The 24,285-nt window shown below is 33.6% G+C and overlaps 1 pseudogene; it reads right to left on the reverse strand.

Moving 5' to 3' along the window:
* Nucleotides 1–1,084: 1,084 nt before the first annotated feature.
* LOC127235247 (calcyclin-binding protein-like) lies at nucleotides 1,085–1,842 on the reverse strand (annotated as a pseudogene).
* Between the last annotated feature and the right edge of the window lie 22,443 nt (nucleotides 1,843–24,285).

Consider the following 24,285-nt stretch of genomic DNA (forward strand, 5'->3'; position numbering starts at 1 on the left):
AGTTTTGATGGATCCCTATCTCTTTTTCTTATGTAGTTTTCCAAAGCTTCAGCCATTGTTTCTTGTAAAATAATGCTTATATATTCTTACAAATAAAAGATATACCTACTCATGCTCAGATAGTTTTGTATATAGCTATGAGATAAAAAAAATTGGTTTTTTTATCACATTGATTTTGTAGTGAATCGTTTCTGTGCTTCAGAGATAGACATAAATAAAACTAAAAAAAGTAATTAACAACAACAAAAACCCTTATACAGTAACTATGAGATACTGAAAAACTAAGATGATTCATGTTAAAACACACTCTATTTTTACTAGCTCACAGCAAATTAAATTTAGTTCAACATGTAAGTCTAAAGGTTGAAATAAACTAAATGAAAATGATCATATACAACTGTACCTGCTATGTATATTTCTTAACTTCTGACATTTAGAATATATTATCTGGTACCTTTACAAAATCCTTTCTTCTTCTTCTCCTCCTCCTCTTCCTCCTCTTCCTTCTCCTTCTTCTTCTTTTCCTTCTACTTTTTATGTAAATCTTCAACTTTATTGAACAAAAGAATAGATAGATGAATTTTCAAACTTTTGCATCATGCTTGTATTTTTATAAGCCAACTGGTTGACGTCAGTACTTAAAAACATGTCTAATTTTATGATTTGTATTTTGCTTACATTTTACATTCATAAATATATTTAAATCAATTAGTACTGATAGCATGTGACACACACATTGCTTACGCTGATAATAATGGGTAACAGATATATAATAACTTTCAAGTTTGTATACAAATTTGAATCTTGTGCAAAAATTTGGTTTTATTTTTACATTGGTGAGAGATGTCAGTTACAGACAGCAAATCCTTTGTTGTTTTTTTTTTCTCTCAGCCAGAACAAAAGTAGAATTTTATTATGGAAGATTTCCTTTCTACATTTCAGTAAGAATGACTACGATAGTAATAAAGGAAAAAATTTAATAAGCATATTTATTTAAATCAGATCCTCCAGTAAGAAATTGAGAATTTACTGTCTTTACTCAAAAGGCTGTGTAAATAGTTACCTTTCAAATTTTATGTGTAGTTTAACAATGGTTCCTTACTGGAAACAGGAGCGTTCTTACCTCATAGTTTCCAAAGGACTTAAAAGTCTCAAAATCCGTGTCTTCTCAGGCTTGCTTCTCTCTAGATGCCTTATTAATGGTTCATTTCATGTCCTTGTCTCCATCCTCATAAATTTTCTTTAAAGCATTCATTAATCCCTCACTGGGATCTCTTTCAGTATCATAGGAAGGCTTTTCTTTCTCTTTGCATTCTTTTTCCATCTGAGTTAAGTAGTCCCATCTGTGTGTTTTCTGCTTTCTTTCTACACAAGGTGATAACTGTATCAGTCTTGAGTTTTTTTTTTTTTTGAATTACTTTCCACAGAGATGGGTTTCAAAAGATTGTTCACAATCATTCTTGCATTCTTGCCATTGAGACTTTTTAACCAACAGACCAAATGACCTCTCCGTGAAGTGCACCTGCACATTCTCAGTGGGAACCTGATGAGCTCTAGTTAAGCTTACACACATTTTCACAAACTTATCTGATTGATCCCATCCATAAATACTGATTTTTTACAGTATATCCCTGTTGTAAGAAGAGCATCCACAGCAGCTGGCTTTTCATTGTCAAGTTCTGGTTTGTTATTTCTGTTGCAACTTGTTCTTTATTTCCATCTCAATGTTGAATTTTTCACTTGTAAGAGTATCACACACTCTTCCTAATGGACTTTTCCCAGCAACACTTTGACCTCTTCTAGGTCCTTCTGCAACTCCTCCAAAGTGGAAGCCATGGTGTGGCAGTCCCGCCTGAGGTCGTCTGTACCCATGCTCCAGAGCTTACAGCAGAAGCAGCAGCAACAGCAAACCACACCTCCCCAACCGGTAAGATAATCATGGCTGCCCCCTGGACAGGAGGCCTCTAGAACCTTTGTGAGGTTCCACCGCCGGTCCTTTCTTTACAAAAATCTAAAGGGCCATGACCTGAGATTATTCTCACAACTATACAGGTCACCTACATTATATATTAAATGTTACACACTTTACTAAATATTTTTAAAAGTAACATTCAATGTTAGATTATTATATGTATTACTTAATATTTACAGAAAATTTCTAACTATAAAATCTTTACACCTGTAAATATTTATGAATTTGATAATTTGAGAATATATACAAATAACTGATGATAATCCATAACTTTTAAAATCAAAGCATTTACACAAGTAAATCTGCTTTATAAATGAGTCATAAAATAGTTTCTAATACAAATATTTTTTCTAAAACAAAAATTATCTCATTTGTATTAAAATGTTTGAATATATTAGTCATATATTCGTCCATTCCAGTGGTTCTCAACATTCCTAATGCTGTGTGACCTTTCAATATAGTTCCTGATATTGTGGTGCCCCCATCCTTCAAATTTTTTTTGCTACTTCATAACTATAAATTTGCTACTGTTTGCATATAAATATCTATATTTTCTAAATACAAAAGCCTCTTTTAACCACCAAAATAGTTATGACCCACAGGTTGAGAATGACTGCTCTATTCCCTTCTAAAGGAAGTTTAATTTCATTCTAGTAACTTTCACATTCTTTGTTTATCTAAGTATTATTTAGGATATAGTAGTCCATGTTGAAAGACATCCATCTTTTCTTCATGCCATGAATCTCAAGGTGATTGACATCCTCTTTCCTGAGGTCTCTTTAGTGCCAACAGGATGAATTCCTCATGATAAATTTTGGCTTGTGCTTTGTTTACTCTAGATTCTTAGCAGGGTGGTAAGAAATTGGAATGAAACCAGCCTAGCTGATATATATAATTTAATGTCCAGACAAAGGGCAAACTTTGTTTCATTTACAGACCTTAAATTATAATTAACCACACAGTTGCAAAATAAGTGTTCTTCAATAAGTTCAGTAATGTTTACAGCTTTTGAAATTGGTAGCTCAATGAACACTAATGCAATATGATTAGTCTATTAGATCAGTATTTTACAGAAAAATTCTGTTTTAAATAAATATATGTTATACTTAAATATATATTTAAATGGATATAAATCCTATACCCATTTTAGTGCCCAACTACCTAGCATCTGATTTATTCATATACTTAATAGTATTTGAAAGTCCTAACCATTAATACAGTTACCCGAAAAGCCCATATTATGGAAATGAGCCAAAATGAGTGCATTCCTTGGATTTGTAACTTACTATATCTAATGGTACTGGGTGTCAGAGAAAATATGAGCAGTCACAAAACCACGTTTGTATTTTCAGTTCTCTACAGGCTAGATAAAAAACAGAAATGTAAGTCTCAAACAATGGTGAGTTACATTGTAAGAATTAGGCTAACCTGAAATACAGAAGAAGACACTTCATTAATGTAATGAGACAAAAAAATATGAAAATGAAATTATACATCAATATTTTTTCATAGTTTTACATTATGATTGTAAAAGATTTAAATGAAATATACATATTTAGATAAGAGCAGTCAGTAAAAAAAGGCATCCATGGTGTTAAAGATTATTTAGAATAAAAGTACAGATTTTTGTAATAAATTTTAGCATCTACCTAATGTTCAAACTACTTAAGTGCATATATATACATACATATACATATATATATATATATATGCACTTACATACATATATAGTATATATTCCATTAATACAGTGTCCTAGGTACATAATTAGACAGTTGGTGATGATACAATGGTTGATTGCTCAATTAAAATTATAGCAAGACAATATTTAAAATAAGGTTGTAAGCTTATCTCCAAATTACTAAGCATGTATTTTTATTTATTAAGAAATTTGATCTTTATTTACTATTGAAAGAACTGATAAAAAAAACAGTATGAAACAGAATTTTCTGTTCAAATTCTGCTGACAAGTTGTATCTGATCAAGAGCTTTTAAAAGCTGCTTGATGTGTTGGCATTCTGTTTGCCATTTAATTGAGTACATTTGCATCTATGTTCATGTGGGAAATTGGTCTGAATTTAGGTGGTTTGGTTATCAGGGTAACAGTGGTCTCCAAAAATGAAGTGGGCAGAGTTCCTTGTATTTCCGTTTTATGGAATGATACGAGGAATACTGGCATTAACTCTTCTCTGAAATTCTAGTAGAATCCTACACTTAACAATCTGGCCATTGGCTTTGGGTTGTTCTTTTGTTTGTTTGCTTGTTTTATTTAATTTATTTTTGGTTGGCAGACTTTTTATAACTGCTTCTATTTCACTAGGTGATATAGGTCTTTGTTTTTCAGATCTTGATTTAATTTTGATGAATGGTACCTATCAAGAAAATTATCCATTTCTTTAGATTTTTCAATTTAGTGCAGTTCAGGATTTTAAAGTATGTCCTTCTTATTCTCTGAATATCATCAGTGTCATGCACACAACTTTCATTTCTAATTTCATTAATTTGAACCTTCTCTCTCCACCTGCCATTAATTTGGGGAAGGGTTTGTCAATTTTATTGATATTCTCAAAGAAGCAACCTGTTGTCTCATTTACTCTTTGTTGTTGCTTTGTTTGTTTATTTTTTTTTTTCTGTTTCACAGATTTCAGTTTTGAGTTTGGTTTGCAGATATAATGGAAGACAATTAGAGTCAGCTTTATCTTAAAAGTCTTTCTCTTTATCTGATAGCAACTTACAGACTGCAATTGTGCTCACACTTTGGTAGGAAGTCTGGCATTCAGTTTATGACCAACAGAACAGAACATGACAAAATGTCCAGACAGTGGGCCAGGGTTATGGCAACTTAGTGAGTGCTAGGGAAGCACCTCAACACGCTCATAATCTTCCCTAAGCTCTTCATGGTTGTTCTTACTGTGTTTGGAAATAGAATGTTAAATGTTGGATTATTTAGGATAAATGTATTCTTTTGGAATAAAACAGATATTTATTATAATTTACACTATAATTTTAAAATGTATACATTTTTTATTAAAATAGAAATATTTAATTATTCCTTCTTTCTCCTCTCCCCAGACTCACATGTCTCCTATCTACAAATCTTCTAAGAACTCCCAACTTTAAATTGATAGCCTGTTTCATTATTAGTGTAACATACGTATGGTCACATATGTATACATGGACAAATAAATAAATACAGTCTTCTGAGTCCATGTTTGCTGATTTTGTGGTTTAAGGGATGATCACTTTATATTGAATAACCAGAAAAGTTTTTCATTCCTAGGATAGGCTAAGACTAATTCTCCCTCTCCCAGTAGCCATTAGTTGCTTGTAGTTCTTTTTTTTTCCAGGAAGGGGTATTGTGAAATTCTCCCCCAACCCCACTTCTGTATTAGCTTGTCTATTGATCACTGTCATGTTTTTGATAGTATCTTGTTTATGTTATCACTTCTAGAATAGACTGTTTCACAATAACCTTCTTGGTGCTTTGGCTTTTAAATGGTCCTTTCGACTCTTCTACAATGTCCCTGATTGATGGATACAGAATTTGTGATGTAGATGAATCTATTGGGGCTGAGTTCCCTGTGATCTCTTGATCTCTACGTTGTATTAATTTGCAGTTTGCTACAAATGTTCTACATTTGTTGTAAAGATAAAATGGTAGGTATTCTTATTATGCAGCCTATACCCATAAAAATGATTCATTTTCATCTTGACTTAAGAAGGTTCAAACCCTGCTGTTTTGAATGTAGGATCAGATCACCTGGTACTCTGTTTCAGGTGGTCTGGCTTGATCAAACAACATTAGTCTGGAAGGAATCCACATCTTTTCATTTTCTGTGGAAACAAAAATACAAATCCTTTTCCCCAGTAACTTGTCCTTGAACTTAAATTTTGGAGTCAAAGCATTTTTTTTTTAATTTATTATTTTACACGTCGATCCCAGTTCCCTCTTCCTCCTTCCTTCCATCCCTCCCTCCCTTCCTCTTCCCCTTCTTCCCTCCCTTTTACCCTCTCTGCCCTCTCACATGCACTCTAACCACCCTCCCCTCCCATCCCCCACCCGAATTCCATATGTAGGGGAATGCCATCCATTTGGGGTCATGTAGATCTGACAGGTCATATGAAGTAGGGACTAGGGCTTCTCTCCTGTCTCTAGGTTAAGGCAGTTATCCCTCCATGGGGGATGTGTTAGCAAAGTCCTTTTGTGCACCAGGGATACATCCAAAACAGCTGGACAAAGCAGCCTTACAGACTACAGCCAGGATTTCTGCATTTTCTTCGAATCCCCCATGACAGTGCCCCTTACCAGCAGGAAGTAGTTTGGAAAGAGCGATGCCCAAATTCCCAAATATTGTCTATAAATGTTTGTTTTCATTTATATGGACTTGGTTATATAAAATAAATAAATAAAAAAAGAAGGTTCAAACCCACTATTGTTAACTCAGAATATGGTTACTTGATGTTTCAAGTATTGAAGAGATATTTACTGTGTTTGTTCATTGTATCATTGGAAAGGAAGTCTTTTGTCTTCTCCCCCTCTTTTGATAAAGGTATAAAAGATCTCTGAACAGGCTAATGCTGGTGCATCAGTTGGTGCTATCCCAACTCTATCTGTTATCTCTAGCCTGTTTCTTCCCTCAATCTACACTCCCCATCTCAGGTTGTCTGAAAACAACAGATGCCCAAGCATTGTAGGGTACTAAAGAATATAAAAGAATAAGACTTAAAATATAATGAGGAAGTTTGGTGGTTCATCTTGTGGAAGTAGCTGACTTTTTTTCTAATGTCCATGACTTCACCAGTCTTGGGAACCTGGCTAGGTTTTCGGGCCATCCCTCTTGTTGAATGGGCCTAATCCAATTATATAGTTATTGATTATCAACAACAAAACATAAGTACCAATTATTGTAACTTTATGGATATTTTGCTGTCTGGTTATTTTTCAGACTCATAGGTATTGTGTGTGGATAGGACTATTAATTTCTACCTTTCATTAGCATCTTGCATAGTATTTTCTAGTCCCAGGAAGGATTTCAGGAATGAAACATATTTGAGTTAGCTCCAGCTCAAATTATTTATCCCCTGTAATCTATGTTCATGGTGTCATTTGCTCTAGGGTATTTGCTTTAACATCTGAGATACAAAAAAGAACTATATCTATAGTCTGTACTATTCTGTGATTAACTTAGATTATTCTGAGTACATGTGAACACACACACACATATAGATATAGATATGGATGGTTGTGTTGATATTCTATATGACTAATATATAGTATTATATAATCCTAATATATGCATATATAGTCATATACATGATATATATGTATTGATACAATTGCAGGTTAATAGAGAATACTATGATTCCTTGAGGCTGTATTAAACAACCTTGATATTATATATCCCATGCATCTCCTTTTCCTTATTCATTGACCTCCCTTTCTTCTCCCAATTGTGGCTGCCTTTCTGTTTCTGGGTTTTCCCACTTCACATGTATGCTGGTGTTTCTTGCTCATAACTAAGCTTTCTCTCTAGTTTCTGTGTTTCTCCAAGTTGTATATTAATCACATTTGAGGATTTGGAGTTAGGAACCACAAATGAGAATGAACATGTGACATTTGTCTTTCTGGAATGGAGTGACCTCATTTGATCTAATTTTTCTAGGTCTATCCTCTTACCTACAAATTTCACTTTTCTTCACAGTTGAATAGTATTCCACTGTGTATATGTACTTCATTTTCATAACCCATTAATCTGTTGAGGATATTTATGTTGAAATAAATAGATTTTTAGTGCAGCTTATCTGGGTAAATGAGTCTAAGACTGAAGAGCAGAACACCATAGAATAAGAGACAGATGGCCTGGATTTTCATGTCAACTAATTGTTTGAAGAAATATTAATTACATATAAAAAGAGATTCTGTAGGGAATTTGGAAGTTTCTCAGTTAATTGCTATTTCACTTAATTATTCAGAAATATCTTCAATATTTATTTATTAAGTTTCTCCTATGGGATTTGAGTGGATACAAAAAAGGAATGCATTAGACACAGCCTGGCATTCAGTGTCTAACAGCAAAGATGCTTGGAGAACTAAAGAGACCTGTCAATGAAATTTTATTGCAATTTTATTCATTATAGAATTCATTACAGAAACTAATATAATACTGTCTAGTTTCAGAGAGGTCAGTGCAAAATCCCAAGGAAAGCAACTGTGTTTATAGGAAAAGACTTGCATTATAATGGTTCCTTGTTTATTCCTTACATTCAGTTCTTTACAGCTAGAAAGTCCTTTTTTAAAAACGTTATGACTTTGAGTAACCAGAGAACACTGGTGAATGTGAGAATGGCTGCTAATTTCCTCAGATCAGCCAAGTGCCTGCCTCTGACTTTCTGTCCTGTTTATCTTTATTCTTTCCTTCAAAGAAAGTGACCCTGTGGATTTCCTTTACTCTTCGAGCTGGCAGTCAGTTGACTCCTTAAATTCATTCTTAACTTTTGGCATTTTTAGGGTTTGGAAATGCTGTCATATGGGCTTGGCACAGCCATTGCTAGTAGGAAAATACAGCAACTGTGGCTAGTTGAATGGGATGTGCAAAACTGCCTTTATCCACAGACACTCGAGGATGGGGTGGGGCTCATGTTGTCTCACTCTTCCTTGCCGAACTATTGGCTACTGATGGATGTTGGGGAGGTTCAGCCATTGTGTTCAGCTGAGCCTCTACTGGAAGCTTACCAGGCTGAAAAGTACAGTTACAAAGCTATTGGACAAAGCAAGCTATGCTGGTTGAACACAGTGGGTCACAAAAACAAAAAACAAAACAACACACACACACATATATATAACTGTTAATGACTGATTTGAAAATAAAATAAATAGGAAGAAAGAAAAAATGAAAAGTTTTCACTCTGTTCTTTCTCTGCTGCTTCCCTTTGATCACCCTTTACATCATAAGCGGCCAGCTATTAGAATTGACAGCAGCAGGTTTAGTACTCAGTGCTAAAAATCCAAATTAATTATTCTCTGTTACTGGCAGAATCTATAACTAAATACAAAGAATTATTTTTCATAATATATAGTATACATGTTCTTAATAGCACATCTTTAAGAATAATGATGAAGTAAATATATTACAGAATTTGTTTAAAGGTGCACAAATTGCCATGCACATAAATATTAAATTCATAGCTATCCTGCTACTTCCTACTTCCACAGGCTGGGATACATCCTTTTAGAACTTATTTATTGTCAACAGCCATCTGTATTGAGCCCAGGACTTTACCATCCCAACCATGTAATTGGGCGCTAAGCTACTGTATGGTTCTAAGCAAACTTTACCACTGAACCATATACCCAAGTGTGGCACATAGCCAAGAATAAACTTGACCACATAGCTAAGGAGAACCCTGTGCCCCTTGGGGTTATGGATGCATGACACCATGCGTTGCGTATTGAAGCTAAGCTTCCTGTGTGTATCCTAGAATACTAGCTTCTGAGTGTAAGAGCCATTAACATTATAATCAAAGAGACTCCAGACTGAAGACAATGATGGTCATTCCTTCCTAGAACCATGGGAGGAGTAGGATCATGAAACTTGACTTCGAACATGATTTTTCAGCCACACTAGCCTGTGCATCCTTGTCAGCTGTTTGTAATTCTGCCCCAACTGCACTTGGTCTTATGGTCAAAGGAGTTGCTACAGAATTTAGAGCATTCCAAGTAGAAAGATACGAGGATATCTTTGGTGTTAAATTGAGACTTTCTGATATATCTGTGTGGTGGTTTGATTAGGAGTAGCCTCCATTGGCTCATATTTGAATGCTTCTTCATTAGAGAGTGCCACTATTAGGAGGTATAGACTTATGAGAGTAGGTGTGGGCTTAATCTGTGTCACTCTGGGTGCATTTTGAGGATTCAAATGCTCAGGGCTGGCCCAGTCCCACTCTCTCTTCCTGCTACCTGTCAATCCACATGCAGAACTCTCAGTTGCCTCTCCATTAACAGGTACTGTCTGCATTTTACCATGCTTCCTGCCATGATGATAATTGACTAAATCTCTGAAATTGGAAGGAAGCCCCAATTAAATCATTTCTTTTATAAGAGTTGACAGTAGTGGTGCACACATTTTAATCCTAGCATTTTGGAAGGACAGACAAGTGGGTAACTGAATTTTAGACCAACCTGGTCTACAGAATGAATTACAGGATTCCCAAGACTACAGAGAAACCTTATATTGGAAAAGCCCAAAAATAAAAATTTAAAATAAAATAAGATTAAAAAAGAAAGTGATGGAGGATGCTCTTCTATATATATGTTACTCTTATTGGTGTAGGACCCCAAGGCACCTTGAGCTAGCCTGAAGCTGTTGGCGGGAACTCCTTGCCCCAAGGCTTTTGTTGCTACTCTTCCCGTGACACCCACCTCGTGACAACACATCTTGTGACACACATCTTGTGACAACACACCTCGTGTGTGATAACCATACCTTGTGACAACACAGGAAGGAGCTAAGCTAAAAAATTCCTGTAATTTTCCACTGTGCTATAAGTCGGTATTTAAGCCCGTTCTTGCCCCTCAATAAACGGCATTCAGCATTTGGTGTTCTGACTTTGTCATTGAACGAATGACCCGCTGTCTCGTCTTTATTTCAATCTCTAGGCCTTCGCCCGATTCGTGGAACAGATTGTAGCGCGGGCGCTACAATTGGTTGATAAAACACTGTTTTTCCAATGAAAAAAACAAGGAAATAAAATTCTGAAAATAATACCGATTCATATGAATCAAATTGATCAGGAATTTACCCAGTGGTAAATATATAATATACATTATCATTTGAATAAAACAATAAATTTTATCATAGAGCATCAAATAGTTAAAATATCTCTATAAGTTTTTAAATTCTGAAAAAAGTAGCTTGAAATTTAAAATTATATGGAAACACATAAATGTATTTGTATTAGATTGTTAATTGATTATTTGTCTGTTTTATTGACTGCTTTCCTCTGATTCTGACAATGGCATATTGTCTAGTTTAGTTGAACTAGACACTGTTAATATTGTGTAGGCTAAAATAGCCTAATTTTTATTTTAGTAATGATTTCCTCTTCTTCAAAACTAATAAAATTTGTGTCTTTGCACACAAATACTTTCATGATTTTGTCTGAGTCTATAAAATCTTAGCTGAGACTTGGCCAGCAAGTGCCTTAAACTTGATCACTCTGAGGTTAACTGAGATCTGGGACTGCTGAAATTTGCATTATGTAAGCAGGGATTGTCTCTGATATATTGCAGAACCCTTCTGGATTTTAGCTTCTGTATTTTTGTCATTGTAATTCCTGATTAGAACAATTTATTTGGATGGCATGTGGTGGAGGTATCTGTCTATGATTCTAGAACTTGGAAGGCTAAAGCAAGAACAGCCTAGTATATGTGGCAAGATTCTCTCAACAGAAAGCACAAAAATAATACCTTCTAGAAAGTAAAAATAGTGTCATTTTGCTAATTTTTGTATTCACAAGGAAATTTTAACTCACAATATTATATTAACTTTTTGTGTTGATCATATATTCTGTAACCATAGAGAAATAATTGGATATTTTAGTATAATTGTAAATGATATATATTCATGAAATCTGGTAAAATATACTCAATTTGGTTATTATTTTTAAATTGCTTTTATTAATTTAGTTAACTGGTCAGGTAGATTTCTTAGCCCTTGAAACTAGACATTATTGCTGACATTTAAAGATTTTGTTTTTGTTTTTGTAGAACAGTAGTTAAGACATTTACTTGTCCAAATGTAAATGATACTAATAATAATAATAAGAAGAAGTAAAAATAACCCAAAATTCAGCATACTTATCAATTTTAATTGTATTTGGAATTTTAATGAAAATGGGGAAATACATTGATTTTTAAATGAGTATTAATGAGTATTAGTGAGAGATGTCCCTCTGCTGTGAATATATGTTTCTCTTATTGGCTGATAAATAAATGATGTTTGGCTAGCAGCCAGGCAGGGATTATAGACAGGGCTAACAGACTAGGAGAATTCTGCAAAGAGGAAAGGCAGCACAGTGGTCTCCAGTGAGGAGACACCATCTAGTTTCCAGAAAGGTACTCCTGGGCATTTCCAGGTAAGCCATGAGCATAGATTAATAGAATCCTGTTAATTAATAAGAGAGTTAGCCAATAAGAGTTCTGAGCCATTGACCAAACAATTTATAATTGATAAAAGCCCCTGTGTGTATATTTGTGACAAAAGAGCTTGTGGTAGACCAGGCAAGACAGAAATCTCTGCCCACAGAGAATATCAAAGAGAAATTTTGTTACCTTAAATTGGCCATAAGAACTTTTTTCACTGTGTTAAAATACACAAATCATAAACTTTTACAACTTCAATGCATTCAGTCTTGCTTTTCAGTAATGTCAAGTACGTTTACATCTTTGAGATGCCTCATTTCAAGGAACATTATTATCTTCAACACAGAAACTCTATACCATAAAGAGCTCCATGTTCCATCTACACCAGCCTCTCACAAATGCTCTCCTTTCTGTCTTGTTATTACTTTGTGATATAAATGTGGAATTATACAGAAGAAAATGTATGAACTGCAGATGTTTCAATAAAATTAAAAATTGTACACAGTAAGTCAAGAAGTTCTCAATTTCAAAATGTCCCATCATATGTCAGAAAATTGATACCTTAAGCAGGACACTGGTAACACGTGAGAGCTCATATAACTATTATGAAAGAAATGTGTAAGTCCCGAAAATCTGGGTTGGGGATATAGTTCAGTGGTAAATAGTTACCCAGTATATTCAAAGATGCCTATAACACACACACACACACACACACACACACACACACACCACTAAATAAAACTACAAAAGAATAACCTAATGAAAAAAAATTGGCTGTTCACCAAAGTTGAAACATAAGTAGTGGTTTCACATTTCAAAGACATTATCTCAGTCCTTAGTGGTAGTAAAAAATTAAATTAACATGGTATCATGTTTTTTCTATTACACAGTACCAATGGATGTGAGGAGATGGAAAGCAGGCAAACAGCTTACACAGCTAATAGACCTGTAAATCAAATCAGCATCCTTCAAAAATTTATTTGTTTTATTCAGTAAGTTATTTGTGACTCCATGTTTGCATCCTTGTGTATATGCTCTAGAAAATTCTTACTTATGTATTTTTCAAAAATGAGTAAGAACATATACCCAACAATATTTTTATGAAATTGTGAATGTCCATCAGAAACAAGAAGAATAAAATATCTGGCATCATTTATTGATAACCATATTAGACAGGATAAAAATACAATATTTTATCCACTTAAATAAATGACACAACACATAGAAATCAATATTTTATTTTAGTGATATAAACATTAAGTAGAATTTTCCATATACATGAAATTGTCAAGATGGCTTAGTAGTTAAAAGTGCTTGCTGTTTTCCCAAGGGAACTGATAGTTTCTCAGCTCCTACATCAGATGGCTCTCAACCATCTTTAACTCCAGCTCCAAGGGATCCAATGCCTCTGTCCTCCACAGGCACAAAGCATTTACATGGACATATGTAGATACAGATGTCAGCATCTCTTAGGTTTATTGAAATTAAATCTTTGAAATAAGAAAGTAATGTGTAATGGTAACCCCTAGATAAATTTAACTGTGATCAGCCAGATTATACATAGTTTTAAGACTCCTAAACCCATAGATGTTTAGTCCCAAATAAACACACAGAAGCTTTGGCTGAGGCTCATACTTGTTATTGGCTAGCCCTCTCTTGATTACTAATCCATTTCTATTAGTGTAGCTCCACATGGTCTTGGCTTACTAGTGATGTCTGGGATATCTTGCTCCCTCTGCAATTACATGGCATCTCGCTGACAACTCACTCTCTACATTCCTCTTCCCAGCTTTTTGCTAGTCTGGGAGCTCTACCTATACTTCCTGCCTGGCTACATCCTGCCTGTCTATTGCCTGAAATATCTTTATTCATTGACCAATAAGAGAAATACATATTCAGAGAATACTGAAGGACATCCCCCATCATTGGACAGAACAAACTTCTACTGTGCAGTGACTGCAAAATGAGAGAAGGAGGAAATTGTTAATAATTATCAATTTACCAATTAACAAGTGAGATACATTTATTTGCTGTAAATTAAGGAATGAACACTGGTAGTTACAGGTGTAATTTTATGTTTTCTATATAAATTAAGACACTAATCTGAATAGAAATAAGAAATGTATGAATCTTCACATATTACTTTCCTAGTATATATTTAGTCTGTGAAGACTTGATTATATAATACATTATTGTGGCTGCTAGTACAAGCCTATGTTCAGATTTTTAGAGTATACTGATTATACTAGGAAAACACACATTCAATCCTGATTCCTAAAGGCACTTTCCATCATTTTATACATTCTTAGTCATCACTAAAACCCTTAGCATGTTATTAATGCCATGAAGCAATTTAAACAAATGGAATAGTTTTTGTACAATATATAGAATCAGTTTAAGGTGTCAAATATTTATTTGTGATGTGTTTTATGGCCTACTTATTTTTGTAAGAAAAACTTAAAAACTTAAATGCTATTTCAACAGTTCATAACTGTGTTTACACACAGAAATATCTTTTAAAACCACATGTGTTTTCAAAATGTACTAGATGAGGGCTCGATGATGGGGGATAAGTTAGTTGTTGATCCCACTATCTGGGAAGGGCATTTATGGTAGCCTTTTCACAGAAGCTCAAATTGCTAGTTGGCTGCAGTCTTGTAGGTTTCTAGACTTTTCTTTAGGTTTAGTTTTCTCTTCAAACCAATACTGGTTCCCTCTTTTATTCTCTCTCTCTCTCTCTCTCTCTCTCTCTCTCTCTCTCTCTCTCTCTCTCTCTCTCTCTTTCCTGTCTTCTATTCCTACCCTTACTCAGTCTTCCTAGTCACATGTGCTTTCCTCTCCTCCCCTTCTCTTTCTCCTAATCTCTCTCCATTCACTACACCCCACCCACTTCCCATGTGCTCTGGGGGAATTGTCCCTTCTCCCTTCTGTAAGGAACTTTATATGAATCTCTTAGAATACACCTTGTATCCTAGTTCTCTGGTGGTGTGAATTATAGGCTGGTGATCTTTTGATATAGGTCTAAAATCCATATATGAGCAAGTACATACCATGTTCCCCTTTTTGTGATTGGGTTACCTCATTCAGGGTGGTTTCTTCAAGTGCCATCTACTTGCCTGCGACTTTCAAGATTCCATTATTTTTTTCTGCTTAGTAGTATTCCTGTCTCTTTATCCATTCTTCAGTTGAAGGACATCTAGATTGCTTCCAGGTTCTTGCTATTACAAATAATGCTGCTATGAACATAGTTGAGCAGATGTCTTTGTTGCATGGATGTGGATCCTTTGGGTATATGCCTAAGAGGGGGATTTCTGGGTCCTGTGGTAAACTAATTCCCTTTTTCCTGAGGAACCGCCATACTGATCTCCAAAATGACTGTGCAAGTTGGCACTCCCACCAGCAGTGGAGGAGTGTTTCTCTTCCTCCACATCCTCTCCAGCATAAGTTGTCATTGGTGTTTCCAGCAAACACCCATATCTAAACACTGAGTCAAACTAGAATCCAGATGCAGAGGGAGAGGAAAAGACCAGGATGCAGAAACACATAGAGACAGCTGATCTGAGCAAGGAGGAGCTAATGCCCCCCCCCCCCAGACTGATAGCTGGGAATCCAGCTTGGGACTGACTCAGGCCTCCCTGAATATGGGTCTCAGCCAGAAGGACTGAGCAGTCTAAGGAACCTCAGACTGTGGAGCCAGGATGTATCCCTGGTGCACAAAAGGACCTTGCAGACACATCCCCCATGGATGGGTACTGCCTTAACCTAGAGACAAGAGAGAAGTCCTAGTCCCTACTTCAAATGACCTGACAGATCTACATGACCCCACTTGGATGGCATTGCCCTACATGTGGAATTGGGGTGGGGGGAAAGGAGGGGAGGGTGGTCAGGGTGCATGTGAGGGGGCAGAGAGTGTAAAGGGGAAGGAAGGAGGGAGGGAGAGGGAACTGGGTATGACATGTAAAATAAAAAATAAAAAAATATGTGGTATATCTATCTATATATGTTCAGGATTAGAATGAAAAACTATAATGTTATGAAGCATATTCTTTACTAATCTCACATGGTTCTGCAATATAGGACATGCCATTGTCGACTTTACCTGGAGTGCCATCTAATGAGAAAGCTATCTCAATCAACGAGTTTCAGTTCCTGAACTGCATGCTTAACTACAGCTTAAAATAAGGCAGCCATAAATCAGATCATGTTTTACTTTTTAAAGCTATCAGTTTAAAAAGTTCAGTAACTTTTTTTTAAAAGTAAATACAAAATTTAGAGTAAATTACAGAAAGCAGTTTTTGGTTTGGTTATTTTGTAAGAGCAACATAGTCTTGTTTTAAAAGCAGACAAAACTTTAAGAAAGACAGTTTAGATAAACTAATGATACACAAGCATATGAGAGAAAACAAGCTAGTGCAACTAGCCATCACACCAAATCTCTACTTACCTTGTAATTTATCCCATATCAATAATTAATTGTAAGCCCTCAAAGAAGAACCTAACCTGGCTCATCTCTGGTCTCTCGTGTAAAATCATAATAATGCTATTTTTCACTAGCATAGTTTGGAATTATTGAAATTGTACAAGAAAAAAATGTACATTAATCTTACACAATACTAGAAGATAACTTCATATGAACAATTTTGAGGAAACAATATGAAGAATATAATAATTGCCTTACTATACACAATATCTTAGGCATCATCTGATGTTAGAGAAATTACCATTGAATAGCAGCAATTATTTGGGCTGTGAAAGCTGTTTAGTAATTCCTTTCTTTCTGGAAAGTTATTTGAATACTTACCTTTATTAGTTTTTTTGTAGTATTTACACATTTTGGTAAGTAGCACCAGTACATGTAAGTCTCATATATTGCAATGTATTATTTTACAAGTATCTAAACTCAGTTTTGTCAACAAATATATTTTGTTTATTTTTTTGTTATCAATACGACTTGAAAATAAATTACAAGGTAATTTCATAATTACCTGTAAAGTTTAATATTTCTTGGTGTTAGTGGTTATAGATGACAACACTTGCACATCAAATAGTTTTGAGTAATTTTGTGCTGGATTCTCAGTTATTTATGTTAGCTAGGATACATAACAGAAAGCTATTATATAAAATGAAATGTTTAAACAAGTAATAACTTTAATGCATACATTTTTACATTTTCGTAAAACTGACAGTTTATTTTGACTTTTCCCTATTTTGCTATAAATGCCCTATCAAAATATTGATTTATTTGATGAATTTTCTATATTTTCAATATTGTAGTAATCCCAACTATTAAGAAAAGAAGGAGAAGTGTTTATATTTTGTTCAACTGTGCATGATAATATTTTTATTGGGTTTCATATAAACTTTGATACATTATTCTTAATACTTGTTGTGTTTGAAAGAAACAGCCTCATTTGATGAGAAATTTCAAATAAGAATATATAATTTTTGTAAAGCTTTAGAGGGAATATTAAAGTCTATACGTCATATTTTATGTTAAAATAAACTGAATTTTCATTATGGATAAATTAGAATGAGTATAATTATATTGAAACACAAAGAAAGAAAAAAATCTATATATTAAAACTGAAGACTTAATTTGTTAATGTTCAAAGAGTGATATATTGACATCCTAAACATTTAAAGTTTTTTAAATAAATTTTGATGTGAAATGTTATTTTGTAAATATGTTTCTCTTATTGGTTAACGAATAAAGCACTGTTGGCCAATAGGAAAGCAAGATAGGCAGGACTAGGATGCTAGATACTAAGTACTAGAGCAAGTAGTAGTGAGAGATTGAAGATGGATGACGGAGTGGAGAATGCCTGGGTCTCTATCCAGTAAGATAAGACCATGTGGAAATACTTAGATTAATAGAAATGGGTTAATATTTACGATAGAGCTAGCCAAAAAGAAACATTAGAAACAGGCCAACAGCTTTATATCTAATACAGTGTTATTTGGGGCTGGTGTGGCTGTGGGACCGGCAAGGGAAAAACCTACTCATAACAGAATGTATCAAATGAATAATAAATATTTTAAATTACATGTTTATATTAATATTAAAGATGTATCCCCTGTGAGAAATTATGTTTGATTACTGGTCATCCTATAACAACTTTTAAATGCATTACAGGAGCATCAGAACAGGTCTGGTGAAAAGCAAAGAGAAAAACAGAGAAGCATTTTCAATAGAGTGATTAAATACTTCATTTATATTCAAATAAGATGATAGGATATGAATCTATTGTTGACTAGTTGTATGACATAGTCTCTTAGTATCTTAGAAGAGAATGTTAATGAGAATCTAAAGAGTATCCTATATTACAAAAATAAAAAATAAGAGATGACACATTTATTACAACTCAAAAACCATGCCAACCATGCATAGACTATATAAAAATAACAAGTACTTCATTGACATAAGACATAACATACTAATATAGGGAAATATATTTAGATAATCATGAATCTATAGTAATTTTCAGAAATTTCAGAAAATAATAGCATGGATAATTAATTACAAAATAAGAACAGATGTAAAAATATAACTTGTAAAAGAAAAAGAAAAGTTTTAATAGAAGCAAAAGATTAGAATTTATGACTATTTGTTAGTTCATACCATAGAGTCTACATAATAGCTTTGGTATTTTATGCTATAATAATGCTATAAAAATTAAGTGAAAAATATTTCCCCATGGCCAGGGCAGAATATAATTCATAATTTCTCCTAGGAAAATTAAAATTTTTGAGAAACAATTCTTCTTATTATATTTTGTCATATGTATAAATTGATTGTATATACATGTCTATGCAATTATTAAAAGTAGGATTTCAAGAAAATTAAGAGGCAGAAAGAAGATTAAGAAACAGTAAATTAAGCCTACCATTGCATAGTCTCATGGCATATAGAGTAGCTTTCATAAAAAAATTTGTTATCAATGGAGAAATCAAATAGATGAAACTGTTCAAGAACTAAAAATGGAAATAGAAACAATAAAGAACACACGAATTACAGAAATGAAAAAAATCTAGGTGTGGGAACAAGAACTACTGGTCAAGTATCATCCGCAGAAAGCAAGATACTGAAGAAATTATATCAAGCATTGAAGATAGGATAGAAAAAAATAAATACACGTGAAGAAACAAAAAAGATATTAAATCTAAAAACCTCCTGATATAAAACAAGCAGGAAATTGGAAAGTATGAAAAGACAAAACTTAATAATAAGAGAAATAGAAGGAGGGAAATCCCAACTCATTTTCTTGGCTTTTGTCCAAAACACATCTTTAACAAAACCATAGAAGAAATGTTTCCTAACCTAAAAAGGAGATGCTGATAAAGATACAAGAAGCTTACAGAACACCAGACAGAATGAACCAGAGAAGGAAACCCCCTCTCCACATAATAATGAAAACACAAACATAGAATCTCAATGGAGATTCTAAAAGCTGGGTGGGCCTAGACAGATATCAGGCAATCTCTAAAAGACCATGATTTCAGCCCAGACTACTATACCCACCAAGAGTTTCTATCATAGGAAGAGAAAACAAGACATTACATAATAAGGTCAAATTTACACAATACCTATCTATAAAAAAGGTACTAGAATGAAAACTCAGCCCCTTGGAGGTGTACTATACCCATGAAAGCACAGGGAATAAATAATTTTATACCAGCAAAACCAGAAGAAATGAAATACTTACATACAAACACACACACACACAAACAAACACACAAACACAATCACACCACTACCACCATCACCACCACAACCACCATCACCAACAAACAAAACAGGAATTGACAATCATTAGTCACTCTGTATTTATCAGTTAATAAGGAATCAACTCCAACTCATGATAACACTATATATAAATCACAACAAGTATCCAGAAAATGTATAAGAAAATGGCTTTGTTGTCTTGTGTTAGTGTTCATAAGTATACTGAAAACAGAATGACTGTATTTGTTGTTGGCATACTCATGAAAGTTAGAATTCTACAAGGCAAAAAATTAAGCTTGAAAAATAAAAAGAGGACTTTCAGCCATTAAAACAATGTTTTTAGTAGGAAATAATAGCAGGACAAATGACAAACATATGATAATGGACTTAAAATATGTTATACAATATCTCAAAATCAGTCATTAACAACAAAGTAACCAAAGAGAAACTAGAAATCATAGAAAAGAAAGCAATATGCTCAACATAATTTTACTTTAAATAAACACAAGGGAAAAACTTGTTGGTATAATTCTATAAGCCCCAAATTTATAGTAGGTCTGAAAAGCTCATCAAATACAGTTGTGTTTAAAATGCACAAACACTTTGAAAATTATTTTAGCAGTTCTTCCAAAAATAAAGATTACATGAAGATCAAAATCCCATCATTCCTCCATTGTTTACACAAACAAACTATATGTCTACTGCAGATATATACACAAAATGTTCATAGCAGCTTTATTTGGAAAACAGCAAAATTGCAAACACCACAAATGTTCATCGACAGATGAATGGGCTAAAGTTACATATACTCATGATTTGATTAACACATTAAACTTTAAGAAATGAATTATAGTTAGACTTAACAAGCAGAAATAATGTCAAAATAATTATGTTGTGTGAGGGATGCTAAGAAAAATGTATATTGTAAAGCTGAATTTATCCTCTATATATGAAATACATTTTAGAGAAACCCATTGAAGAAGTTATCGTATCATTTCTCAACAGAAATTCATGGTCTTTATAACTCAGGGATAACTATTTTAGAAATTCTGTGGTATAGTGCAGTGATAAAGTTGATGTACCTCAATCCAAGTGCAACGTTTATGTTTTCAACACAATTAAAAACATAATATAGTACATGTAATAATTTGCCAAATGTATGATTCTGAAGTTAAATGGGACAGATTTGCTAGATAATATATTTTCAGGTTTATTTTAAGCTTAAATTCTTTCGTGAAGCTCCTTAAAATACAGAGTTTATGGAAATGGAAACTGTTAAATATCTCCAGAGATGGTTTAACTCTCTAAATTGGTTTAATCTTATGATCAGGTTTACTGACATACTAATTCAGTGAATTACATTTTAGAGTTAAATTTTATGCAAAAATCAAATTTATAGCTCTGTGTCTGTGATTATATTTGTTTCACTTGAATTTCACTTAGCAAAATACAGTTTATGTCTCTGTCACACATGAGATGTTACAAGGACATCAAATATTTTAAACTTGTAACAAGTGCATCAGTTTTACACCCACTTTTTTACCTAGCTGTGGAAATGAAAGTAAAGCAGTAGATACAATGTAAGGGGGAGAATAAAACAATATACCAAATGCTAAATAGTCTGACACCAATAGTATTGTAGGTAGTGTTTGGTGGTCTAATAATTCATTTTTTGACTGTGAAATTCTTTTATTTGTATGTGAATGATTAAGAGAAGGAGAAAAGTTTTCTCTAGGCAGCATAGCTAAACACTGAAGGTAAACTATAGTTTCAGGGTCATGTGTTGCACAGTCAGCTTATGTATGAGTACAGATTGTTACAAGAGCCCTTTTACTGCAATTTGAGTCCATTAGATATGAATCTAATAAATGTATGACTTCATTAGAAAGACTATTTCAAGACATAACCTTTCTTTACATGACAAGTGTTTAGCAAATGTTGTAGGATTTATTACACTTATGCACAAATTCGACTGATTTGGAATGAAATTAATTACATTTTCATCCTTGTAGCACTGAAGTTAGCTATTTTATTATCAACAACAGCATTTTAGAGCAACTATTTCTTTAAAGAATAGAACATAATTATAAAATTGAAAGTCTTGCAGTTATATAACTAACAATAGTGTTAAAAGCACACTTAAATCCATTTCAGGGTAGCAATAAGTGTCATCATTTCAAACTAATTGCTATATAAATTTAAATACATTGTCATGATTGAACAATGACTCAACCTCCTTTAAAGACAAATAAAGAGCAGGGGTGTGTATTTATAAATGTGGAACTTCTTAAAAGTAGGTATGGGGCTTACCATTTGTTTAATGTTCCAAAAGACTGATAATCAGACTAAGTCTCTTTTTCAACAAAGTGAAGTTCTACTTTTTGCCCAATGTGTACTTTCATGGAGATTTATTTTTATGAATTCAATTTTTGAAGATCTCATGCATGAGTATTGTATATATGACATACTCAGGTCTCCTTCCCTATTCCCTTCATGAACTCTAATCCTTCTCAAATCCATGAACTTCTCTCTAATTATTAATTTTACACACAGAAAGATGATAGATAGACAGACAGATAGATAGACAGACAGACAGATAGAGATACATATACAGCGTAATACAGCCTATGGAGTTTATAATATATTGCCTATGTGCATGTGTCCAAATTGAGCTGACAATTTGTGCTTGGGTAAACTATGTGAGAGTTGGCCACTGAAGGAAATTGAGGTTCCCTCTCTCATCATTAACCACCTGTATCTATGCATGTAAGTGAAGGATCTTGTGGAATTTCCCACATCCACTATGGCATGTCCACTGGTGTCATTATGTCATTCTTAAAGAGGCAACTATGCATTGAAAGTTCATGGGTAAAATCTCTCAAGAATATCTTGCAAACAGCATTTAGCAACAGACAACCTGGTTCTCTGGTTTTTAAATTATTTCCATGCACTCTTATGTGAAGTTCCCTTTGCAGATGTAGATTTGTTAAGTGATTAAGTGGAGTTGGAAACCATATCAACATTTATTATTTGCCTGTTATCCACATTTGGAACTCTGTCGGAAAAAAAGAAAGAAAGAAAGACAGACAGACAGAAAGAAAGAAAGAGAAGACAAAGAAAAATGTCTTGATTATTTGATGAGGATTATACCAAACCACTTTGTGAATTTAACAAAGTCAGGTTCTTATGGAAAGAGAAACTTCCACCAAGAAGATATATCTACCAGACTGACCCATAGGAAATCCTGTGGAACAATATATTGATTTTTAATAATTGATATAAGAAGGTCTGCTTATTGTGTGAAATGACATTCCTTGGCAGTTGGTTCTAATTTGTACAACAATCACTAGGAGTCAGTAAACAGCGAAGAGAAAAATAAAGGATATGTGTGTGTGTGTGTGTGTGTGTGTGTGTGTGTATGTGTGTGTGTTTGATGATAAATACTAAAAATGTCACTAAATATCATGTATTTGTGTTGGCATGGTGATGGAGCACAAATAATCATATTCCTATAACTACAAGTGTACATTGGTAACAGTGCTACCAGTAAATTCACATAGATTCAGTTCTTTTCACTGGAATCACGTTTACATGTTTAAAAGTTATCAATTGAAATTTTCATAGAAATTGGAATGGCTATATATGTAATCATAGGACATCAGTGGTAAAACACAATTTAGCTTCTGACTAATGAAATGGACTTTGTCTAAAACATGACACACAGGAGGCAAAATGTGAAGCTTTCAATAATATATACTTGTACACAGTTGTTTCAGTCAAACTTGCTTTCTGTTTTATAAGATTTTATATATGTGGAGGTTAAATCATGAAATAATTAGCATGCTTAATTTTTCAGGTCAGATAGATATCAAGTGTTCCCTGTATATGAATATAAAAAGGAGGTATTGAGAAGCATGTCCCTTCAACAAAGTATAGAAGATTAAGATGATGAACGTAATAATTTTCCTGTTTGTACCACTGTATTGAGTCATTGTTTGTGCTTCATATATATGTACCAATTATATGTTGATGTGAAAGGGATCAATGGAAGTTGAACATGGAATATGCGTGTGTGTGTGTGTGTGTGTGTGTGTGTGTGTGTGAAACAACTTATACATACACATGCAGGCCTTGGTTAATCAAGGATAGAGACACTTGGAATAAATAATAGTGCTCAAATTTTCAATATAGAGCCCTATAACTTTTGATAATCTAGTATATAGAGAAATGCATTGTGTGCAAAAACAAATTACAGAATGGGGAAAGATAATTATAACTTATAGTTATAACTAAAGGTTATTTTAGTTGTAAATAAATATATTAGATGCATACATAATTTATATTAAATATTTGTAAATTTAATGTAAGATACTTTTCTTTAAAAAAGTCACTAAGTATCTGCTATGCTAATCTCAAAGATCTTTATTTTTCTTCAATTGGGAAGCTTTA

The sequence above is a fragment of the Phodopus roborovskii genome, unplaced genomic scaffold, assembly GCF_943737965.1.
Source record: "Phodopus roborovskii unplaced genomic scaffold, PHOROB, whole genome shotgun sequence".
NCBI classification, from domain to species: domain Eukaryota; kingdom Metazoa; phylum Chordata; class Mammalia; order Rodentia; family Cricetidae; genus Phodopus; species Phodopus roborovskii.